Below are 11,208 nucleotides of genomic sequence, written 5' to 3'. Positions count from 1 at the left end.
CCAGGGTTACTCTGCTTCATTACAGTGATGGCCATGTCAGTCACAGAGGAAAGAGCTTATACTACACGATCATATCAATTGCCTAGTTTATGAACAATGCTGTTCTCATTTAGACTTCAGTAGCTTTGTCCACATGCTTAGGTATGTACCACAAGCATTTTCAGTTTCCATCTCCAGGTTTCTGTACCTAGCTGCTGTTAGAAGAATCACAACTCCATAGCCTATGACCACTGTGCTCTAGGTCTTGAAGCTCAGCTCAGTGCATGCCTGGGACTTTGAGAAATGTGTCTTATCTGGTAACCAGTTCATCAATGCACAATGGGATTATGACTTCCTTTTCTCACTGTAATGTTTCAAAAGATAAATCTTCGCTATAAGGACACGTGTTTAAACATGTAGTTCCCAGGGATGGTGCTAGTTAAGGTTATAGAATCTTGAGGGGGTGGAATCTTGCTAGATGAAATACCTCCCCAGGAGTGGGTTTTGAGGACTTAAATCCTCACCCCACTCCCTGTTCTTTTTCTGTTTCTGGTGTGTAGATGAAGTGTGATCAGCCAGCTTCCTGATTCTGCCACCATGCCACGCCCTCCCCGCCATGAAGGAGTCTATCCCCCTGGAGATGTAAGCTAAAACAACCCTTTTTTCCTAATGTTGTTCTTTGGTCATGTTGTTTCACAGCAGCAGAAAAGGAACCATAACACTCGTTTATTCTGACATCTCAGTTGGTACAAGAGGATAATCTGAGGAACAAAAACATTCTGTAGTGGGACCTTAATATTGTCACACCACCCTGAGAACCTTCGTTTATCCAAGTGACTCTCTTTCTGCATGTTCAATAGTGTTTATTGAGACACAGTTTAAGAACATGTGAAGAAATAAAGGAGAGTGGTGAGGCAGAGAGAAGAAGAAAGGAAAGGACTAGGGAGTAATGGAGGAAAGAAAAACGCAAATCTTCCCAAGTTAAAGGATATTTGAATAAGTCATAAGGTGTTTTTAGAAGGAATATCATGCAGGTATTTAGAAGGGCAGTCGGTAGTTTTGTGTGTTGTGTGATATTGAACTCTTGGCTTTTTGAGGGCCCCACTACCCAGCTCTCAAATAAATCACACATGGAGGCATATCCTTACTTATAAATGCCCAGCCTTAGCTTGGCTTGTTCCTACTCAACTTTTCTTATCTTAAATTAATGCATCTACCTTTTTCCTTCTTATTCCATGGCTGGCTAGGTAGCTGGCTGGCTGACTGGCTGGGTGGCCGGGTGGCTGAGTGGCTGAGTGGCTGGCCCCTGATGTCCTCTTCTCCTTGTTCTTCCATTGTTTTTCCTCCTCCTCATTTCTCCTTCTATTTATCCCCCCTGCCTGCCAGCCCCACCTATTCTTACTCCTGCCTTGCTATTAGCCATTCAGGTCTTCATTAAACTATCAGGTATATTAGACAGTCAAAGGATCACAACTTCACAGAGTTAAACAAATGCAGCATAAACAAAAGTCACATATCTTAAAATAATATTCCCCAACATTTGTGGACTCACGGTACATCCATGGCATATTGAATCATAAATGCAAATTGTAACATCATTTACATAGTATACAGTCACACACATACAAATACATACATGCACATACACATGTGCACACACATGCACACATATGCACACACACACATGCACACACATGCACTTGTTCTTGACTTTATGAAATGCCAAACTGTGGGGAGATGTGAACAGCCAGCTTCCTGCTCCCGTCACCATTCCTTCCCTGACACAATGGGACTCTAAGCCTTTCTACTGAAAGTCCACATGAAGCTTTCATCCCCTCAGCTGCTTTTTGCCAGGGTATTTTCTCACCACAACAGCAGTCCAACTTGTCTTGGGACACAATCCTCCCGCCTCTACCTCCAAAGGGCTGGGGTTAGAGGTATGTGCCATCATACCTGGCTCTACTTTTTTTTTCCATTATAATTAATGCCATAATGGACATTTAAGTGAAGTTGACCTAATGACCAAGCGAGCATTTTTGATTGTTGAATAAAAGTTTAAAAATCAAATAAAACCTCCCTTATTTTGAATGGATGCCAACAGCAACATTTAAAAGTCATAAAGTAGCTTATGATGTTTTTAATGAATCTGTTACAGAGGAAGCACACAAATACTGACCTCCGCTTCATTATGCACCAGCCTTTCCTCCTACAGCAACTGTGCACCACTCTGTTGTTTTATTGCCCGCTGGCTCTCCCGTGGTTATTTAAGGGCATCGTAAAACAAGACACCAGATGGGCTTGACACCTAAGTAATCTAAGTCCTGCTCATTAAAGCCAAAATCAATAACATGGTAAAGTCTTTAACACAGATTTCTTACTCACCTTCTACTTCAGTGGTTCTCAACCTTCCTAAAGCGGAGACCCTTTAATACAGTTCCTCATGTTGTGGTGACCCCAACCATAACATTGTTTTCATTGCTGCTTCATAACTGTAATTTTATTACTGTCGCAAATCATAATAAATATTGTGTTTTCTTATGGTCTTAGATGACCTCTGTGAAAGGGTCGTTCGACTCCCAAAGGGTTCAAACCCCACAGATTGAGAACTCTAGCTGGAATGCCATGAATTTCAGGAGGGCAGTTTTTCTCTTGCTGTCTGTATTACTGGCTGAAGCTCAGCAGAATTGCCACATTCCTGAGTCACAGCTCTGTAGTCAGCCCTTCTAGCTCTGTAGTCAGCCTTTCTAGCCCTGTAGTCAGCCCTTCTAGCCCTGTAGTTAGCCTTTCTAGCTCTGTAGTCAGCCCTTCTAGCTCTGTAGTCAGCCTCTCTAGGTTTAGGGCACTAATTGTCCTGGAGGATGCAGACTTACCCTCTAGTCAACTCAGCTGTGTAGTGAAAAGGCCAGCAGGCCTGCATTTCATCCCACCTGGTTCCCGAATGGTTAGCTTTACACCCGAAATAACAACACACAAATTGTATTCATTTAAACACTGCTTGGCCCATTAGCTTCAGCCTTTTACTGGCTAACTCTCACATCTTGATTAACCCATTTCTAATAATCTGTGTAGTACCATGAGGTAGTGGCTTACCGGGAAGGGTTTTAGCCTATGTCCGTCTTGGGTCAGAGAATCATTGTGACTGACTCACTTCCCTTCTTCCCAGCATTCTGTTCTGTCTACTTCACCCACCTATGTTCTGATCTATCAGGCCAAGCAGTTTCTTTATTAACCAACGAAAGTAACACATAGACAGAAGGCCCACCTACATCACAGCACCCCTGTTCACATATCTCTTCTTTGGAGAAAGTGTTCATGTCAATTCCCTACCTGAGACAAATCCTGCCTTGTCTTTCACTATTACTGAGGTATATTATTATACAAATAAAATACAAGATGTCCAGTTAACTTTAGGTTTCAGATAAAAGAACCAAATAAATTTTCAGTAACAGTATTTCTCATACAGCATGGGGAAAATATTTATATTAGAAATGTATTTGCTTTTCCCTCTTTCTTAAAGATTTAACAGAGTGTTGAACAATTTATATCAGATGACAGATCACAGAACTCAGAGTAACCAGATATTATTGTACATAATCAGTTGAATGTTTATTTTTGTTAGTAGCCTCATTCTAGCTCATTCTAAGAGAACACACTATGCTGGCTTTGTAGGGGATGCCACTACAGACGGCTTGTTAATCTAGTGGTTTAAAGTAATGGAAATTTGTTGTCTCTCAATTCTGGTAGCTGGACACTGAAAATCATGGTGTGGACAGAGTCATGCTTTGTTCAAAGTCTCCAAAGAAGAGCCTTCCTGCTGTCTCCAGCCTTGGTCTCCTCCTGCCGTCCCTTGGTGTATTAGTTCCTTTTTCCATAGTTGTGACAAAACACTTAGAACCAAACAGCTTAAAGGGGAAGGGTTTATCCTGGCTCATATGTCAGCGGGAAATGCCATCATGGTAGGAAATAGATAACAACAGAAGTTTTAGTGGCATCTGTAGTCAGGAAGTGGAAAGTAAACAGGAAGTAGAGGTAGGCTATAATACCTCAAGGCCCTCCCCTTGGTGACCCACTTCCTTCAGCAAGGTTCTACTTCCTGAAGGTTCTGCAACCTTTCCCAACAGCGCCATCATTTGGGGACCAGTGGTGTTCAACCGCTTGAGCCGTTGGGGCACAGTTCACATGTGAGTCACAGTGGTTGGCTTTTGGCCCCATGACTCCCACATCTACGTCTGTCTTCAAGTGTTCTCTTGGCCATGTTTCTGCATGCCTTTTGCTTTTCAGAGTCTTATAATAACACAGGTCATTATGTCATATGCTGGTCCTCACCTGTAGCACTTCAACTATTTGACTTAATTTCATCTACAAAGATCCCCGCCTTTTTTTTTTCTTTCAAAGAAGGCACTGTTTGCTCCTGATGGCCGAGTCTTTGGGAGAGGATGCAATTCACTACAGTGCTGCTATGTGGGAGTTACACAGTCCAGGATCCCAGCCCACAGAACTGTGCTGGCCATGGTCATCTTTCCTATTAACCCAACTTCAAAGAAAAAAAAACCTTCAAAGATGTGCACAGAGACCTGTCTCCTGGGTGATTCTAGGTCCTGTCAAGTTGACAGTCAATATTAATTATTGACATATAATTGAATACTTACCCACCCACTGACTTTCCCAGTCACTCAGTAAATATGTATTTGACACAGAAGGAGAAGTTAAGCTGGGCACCAGTGTTTTTTTTTTTTTGACTTCCTGATTAGGAATGCAATGTAACTGGTCTCCTCGCATTCCTGATACCAAGCCTTCCTTGCCATCATGACTGTACCCTCCAACTGTGATCCCAAACTAACCCCCCTTTTGCTAATTTTCTTTTGTTAAGTGTTTTGTCACAGCAACCAGGAAAGAATAACACACCAATTACATGCTAAGGATGGAAGAGAACTGGAGAGATGTTTGTGTTTCAGGGTTCCTGAAGGATGCTCAGCTAGGAAGGAAGGCTGGAGAAAGCATTCTAGCAATCAGGAGACACATGGGGGTACACAGAGGAGAGGCCATCAGCAGACACAATTATTCTGTTTCCTTTTCCAAACTGGAAACTTGGAATTAGAAGGATGCCAGTGACCGCAGAACACTGTGTTTCAAATCCCTGCGGACTTTAACCAGCATGGCTGACATGCCAGGAGAAAGCAGCATGTGGTGCTATCAGAAAGACATTTGCATAATTTTTTGATAAACATTCACAGGCTCCCATGAGCATCCTCCCTTTGGAGTTAATTGCCATGAAGGATGAACCCATGTTTCCAGGGCTGCCTCCATGGGCATACAGTCTGGGCAATCACCCCGTGCTTAGAAGACCCCCTCCCCAGTTTAATGTTCTAGTGTTATAATTTTAACCCTGTCTTCCAGACAAAGGACTCCACTTTTTTATTTTGAAGTCAGTCTCAGAGATTTCATTGTGAATCTTCCTCATTTTAATATTGTTGGGTTAATTTGCAATTATTTTGGTCTTCCTTGGGGAATGGCTTTGAATGAGTTATGTACATTTTTTTGGGGGGACAGAGAATATAGAATCTAGTGTTGTTTTGTGCGGCTGCCCTTCCCCTTCAGCCTGAGTTTGCTCATCCATAAAGGTCGCCAAGAGTCTCTCTCTGGGGATTGATGGGAGACTTTTAAGAAGATGAAAAATGTTCATGTGTGGGTTCCCAAGTCTGTGCTCGACACAGGGATCCACACATAGTGGTTTTCATGATATATTCCTCACCTGTGAAGACAGGACAGTCCAGTTCTTGGCGTGCCTGTTGGGCTCCAGGTGAAGATGCAGCTGAATAGGGAGATGAGGCCCTGGGCTTTGGGTGCTGCCCTTCAGACAATAAAGGAAATGCAAGAAAACAAGCATGCAAAGATAGAAACCACTGATGTCCAGATGGTAACAAATAACAAACAGAAGATCAAGTGGCTTGAGGGATGGAGCGGCTTGCATCCAGGCAGGATGGGGGTGCCTTTGCATTTGAAGCTAGGGGAGAGTTCTTGTATCGGTGTAAATAAATGCAAGGCAGATATTAAAGAATATATATAGCTTTAATGACTAAATAAACTTACAGAACCGAGGTTCCCGCGTAGCACAGGAGGCAGGAAAAAAGGGACGAGCCACCTCCCGCGCCCGATTTATCAGTATACATTCGCCTGAGGCAAACCCGCCCCCTAAAGGGGCTGGCTTAACCCTACATCTCCCCCTTTTGTCTAAATAAGACAGAACTAAACCAAATATAAATATAAACAATAATAACAAATGGTAAATATAACAAACAATATTGAGAACAAAAGTTTTGCTAGACATTCTATCTCAAGGAGTCTAAATAATGTAGAGAGTAACTATAATTAAATAATCTTCAACTCCTTCAAAGATCTGAGAAGGGAATAAATATTACTTAACAAATGAGAGATATCCAAAATGTGCAACAAATGACAGAGACAACTGACTACCTGGGCAATCACCCAAAGTCTCGTTTGCAATGTTGAGTCAACCAACTTTGGCTAAGGCCTAACATAACTGACATACCATTATCAAATGCAAGGAACTTTCTTAGAATTATCCTACCCTGTCTTGGCAAGATAAGACAATCCTGTTTCATATCTTAGTCAGTAGTTGAGGTATGGGCTTTTCTTAACCCAAAGGCCAGTTCTGCCAAGAAGACAAGCTCCCAGTGGAGTGTCTTTGATGCTCAACGTTCTCTTGGGAGTAGAGTGGCGTTGCCAGGAGTAATTGTGTCTCGTTGGCACAGAATTCTAGGTTAGATTAAAGGCCATTTTCTACAGCTCTTCAAAGAGGCTGAAGATTATACTAGCTATACTAAATATAATCTCTATGTATCTAAAAGACCTGATTAACCTAAAAATAAATATGACAAACATATAATTCTCAATACCTATCTAATTTGAAAACTAAGAGAATAAACAACTGTGCAATATATGAAGACAATGATCTTCACCTGTAAACAATGTCATTACATATCAAATGTAAACAATGTTATTACATAAATAGTATCAGAGGTAGAAATATATATTTTGATATGGTAGATGTATCAATACAATATAAGCATACTATTATACAAAAATAGAGGTAGGAACACTCACATTCAATATATCAATATACAAGAAACAGTACCAATATAATTTTCTAAAAACAGTAAGTCACAAATACCAATCATCCCATCAAACCAGTTAATCCCCCCTTTTTTTGAATATACCCCTAATTCCATACAATATCTCCCCATCCCCACAACCCTAAACCAACCACTAAAAGATGTCCCTAACCCTGTGGGCAAACTCTGTTGGGAGAGGGGACGTTGTCCTCTTAGATTGCTTCTAGCTGACATGGGGGCGAGGTTCTTCTTAGGGGCCCCTGTGAAAGCAAATGATGGTAAAAATCCCAAATTAACCTTTGACCTAAGAAAATTATAACTAGTCTCTGAGCGTTTTGAGAAGGTCCGACCAGAGTGTTGTCAAAAATGTGCATCATTTGAAATTGTCTCATGCAGTTGGTACCAAAAAACAGGTCTAATATTAGCGCTTAAAAAAATATTCATGACGTCATAAAAACCGGATTGAGTTGATGTTGTGGGGCCCCATCTTCATCCTGGAAACTTCAAAGATTACTGTAGGAAAATTTGTTGCTTGTTATGGGAAATTTAAACATTAACAACAAGGACATATACTGACATATAAAGAAAGACACAGATATGAGGAAAGGCAAAGAAAGTTTATCAAGTATAAAATTATTCTTATTCTGTCCCATTTCATGGCTCCTGACCTGAGACAAAAACTCTGAAATATCTCTTATCAACAGGCTTGGAATTGAAGAGGGACTGAGCCATAGTCCAACTCCAAAACCAGCTCTACACATTTATAAAGAAGTGTTCAATAAAACATATATATATATATATATATATATATATATATATATAAAATCAATACTTATAGAATGTATAGAATTTTATTGTTGATCCTTAGTGGGTCGTAACTATTTTCCATCCATCAGTAATTAAATATTCAGGGTCCCTTAAATTCTTTGAAGATGAGTATTTTCCTGTGGAGATAAGAAAAGAACCCTGCGCCCAACCTATCTGTAATCCTTACCCTCAGTATGCTCGCCATCCTTGTGAATGAATTGTTATTTATCTTTTCCAAGTGACTTCTCATCTTCAAACTGAACCTTTATTAATTTTGACAGTATCCATAATTTTTCCTCACCCGTGGAGATAAGAGCAAAACCCTTTCCCCAACGCAGCACATCTCCTAGCTTCCATTGTGAGGTCAGCACATCCTTGAAATAAACTGGTTGATTTAGTTCAGCAGACTTTTCCATTATCCAATGTCTTTCTGCAGCCGTCGTTCCCTGCAATGACTGGTTCCTGCCAGTGGTGGCGAAAGAGTCCACTTGAGTCCACGTGGCCTAAGTCTGAAATAAATGACTCAAAAAAAAAAATTGGAGCAGACCCCAGGCTGATAAATAGCAATTGGGCCAGAAAAGGAACAGAGAGAGAGCCGCCAAAGTGAACAAATCAAAGGGATGCCGGCATTTTTGAGCTTGCTCTCAGGGCCGCTGTCACGTGATCCAAGCATCAGCGGAGGTGGGAAGGGAACAGAGACTGATTACAGAGGCTGTTACAGAGGCGCTTGTGCCAAGGGCAGGGTGGGGCGCACAGACTTGGCCGATTCCAAACCGCCAGGGAGTGCTAGTTCTCCCGTCCGGTTTGACTTTCTAGCAAGCACCAGGAAAAATCGAGTCGCTCAGAATCTCAGCTGCTTCTGCAGCCTTAGTCGGACCGGCAAGGCGCAGTGCTGAAAGGGTACAGTCTGTGCACCCAGGGAGACCTCCAGGGAGGAGGTACCGCTGGGAGCGGTCGCCCCCAGGAGCCTCCGATTTGGGGTGGGTATCCGCAAAGCCCCACGTTGGGCGCCAAATGTATCGGCGTAAATAAATGTAAGGCAGATATTAAAGAATATATACAGCTTTAATGACTAAATAAACTTACAGAACCGAGGTTCCCGCGTAGCACAGGAGGCAGGAAAAAAGGGACAAGCCGCCTCCCACACGCCTGATTTATCAGTATACATTCGCCCGAGGCAAACCCGCCCCCTAAAGGGGCTGGCTTAACCCTACAAGTTCTTTAAGGAAGCTTCATGGAAGCTTAGACCTCTTGGTGTGATGGAAAAAACTAGAAGTTTGTAGGAGAGGGTGAGTCCTCTAGCCATAGGGCATCAGAGGCTGGTGTTGGACAGGGAGTGATGTGGAGAGTTTGATCACCTCCCTTCTGTAACCTTAGAATGGGTGTAGCGGTGGGTGCCTGGGAACATCGTGGTCCTATTTCATAAGCCACCTTTGGACCTTGACAATGCCTGGAGTGCCCTAAAGGAGACTAAACCAAACTGAATTGATTATAGCCACCAAGAGGTGTTGCGGGTGGGCTGAGACAGATGTATGTTCATTAGTAATTCTAGTGGATGGTGAAGGACAGACCGTGGAGGAGCAACAATGAGTATTTATGTGAAGATTTCAGGTACAGGGCTGCAGATGTAGCTTAGTTGGTAGATGGCTTCTCTGTCATGCACGAAGGTCTCGGTTCTAATCCCAGCACTGCAGAAACCAGACACAGAAACACAGTACCTGCAAGTCAGGGCTTAGGAGGAGGAGGAGGCTGGAACAGCAGGAGTTCAAAGCATCCGTGGCTACATAGAGAGTTTGAGGCCAACCTGGGCTACATGAGACCCTGTCTCAAAAAATATTAAATATAGATTATTTTTTTTCCTTTAAAATTTTAATCGACAGGAAATGTATAGAATAACTGCCAAGTCACATAAATTAACTTTTTCGTTAACGTCCCTGATCCAGGAAAGCACACGCGAGCGGCATGGGTGTTTCCATCAGCTGCCATCTGGGTGCGTGTTGACCCGTCTTTACATGGTCCAGAAAAAAATCGGCTGCCGTGCTTGGCGGGTTTCAGATCCCCCTCTATCACAGGGTTGGGCTCCGGCCTCGGTCTTGAGTGGTAAGGGTTCTCTGGTAAAGGGCGATCCGTTTTCACTTTGGTAACCTTGGACAGCTTTCCAAGGTCTGGCCACACCCAGCCTAGTTCATCCAGCACACACTTGTCAAACTTGGCCTGCTGTTTGCGGCAGTGACGAAACATCTGCGTGTTGGAATAATCGAGGCAAGTCCAGTACTCTGTGAAAGGCTCTGCACAGTGACGCTTGATCTGCCTGAAGAAGCTCAGCGCACAGCTGTTGACCAGCTTGCCCTCCTGCAGACGGCGGCTGGGGTCCTTCTCCTCCCAGCGGCATAGCATGAACTCCTTATTGGCCTTGTCGCACTGAGCCCCGTAGTGGTGGGCTGCGGCTTTAAGCACAGCTGAGCTGACTTTCACCTCCTCCACTTTCAGCTCTTCCACAGTGGGCAGCTCCACTATCCCCGGCATGACGGCGGCAGCCCCGACCCTGATCAGGTGCCCTCAGCCGCGCCGCCGGTCTCCTTCAATTCCCCTTTGGGTCTCCCCGATTATTTTTTAATGAGAAGATCATTTAAAGAATCATTTTCTAATGAGTTGATGAGGCCAGTTTGGAAAAGAAACAAATACGGTGGAGAGAAAATACTTGAGACCTTGTCTCTGCAGCATCCTTATGTCGAGTGAGGAGCGGGAAGAAGGAGCATAGTGATTAACGTGCTTCAAACATGTAAGCTCACCACGTGTCAAGCCTATAATCGGCGGCTGCCAATCTAGCCCTAAGGGGTCAGTGAGATCACCACATGTCTGTTTGCGTTCTGGGAAATTTTATTCACTCGCAGCAAAACTTCTGTAAATGCAGAGATTAGCATTCCATGGTCCTTGTCCCCCTATATTCCCCAATGTCCGCAGCAGGACCACATTGCTTCCGTATCCTGTGTCAGTCAGAACCTCCAAAGGAATGCATTTTTACCTTGATCAGATTTCAGCAGGCTGTTTAACAAATCCTGTTAACGTGTACACGTACAGCTGTTTTATCTTACCGCATTCCACCTGTCCACTCGTCACCTCCTATCTAGCCTAGCCTGCTGTCCATCTCCGTGTCTGTATCTTTATCCAGCTATGACTTATCCATCATTTGTCCTAGGGTAGCCAGCGGCTTTGCTTTATGAAATTCAGGAAAGTGTGGAGTGTGTTAGTTTGGAGCTGGAGAGAGGGCGCAGCACTTTAGAGTATA

General features: G+C 43.3%; 1 pseudogene; it reads right to left on the bottom strand.

The window, feature by feature from the left end:
- Window positions 1–9,927: 9,927 nt before the first annotated feature.
- Window positions 9,928–10,512, bottom strand: LOC121440882 (annotated as a pseudogene).
- Window positions 10,513–11,208: the final 696 nt, after the last annotated feature.

Source organism: Microtus oregoni, unplaced genomic scaffold (genome assembly GCF_018167655.1).
Source record: "Microtus oregoni isolate MIOR12 unplaced genomic scaffold, Mior012 000071F_ref0000514, whole genome shotgun sequence".
NCBI lineage: Eukaryota > Metazoa > Chordata > Mammalia > Rodentia > Cricetidae > Microtus > Microtus oregoni.
The sequence above is the reverse complement of the archived record's forward strand: the minus strand, read 5'-3'. Positions and strand labels throughout refer to the sequence as shown.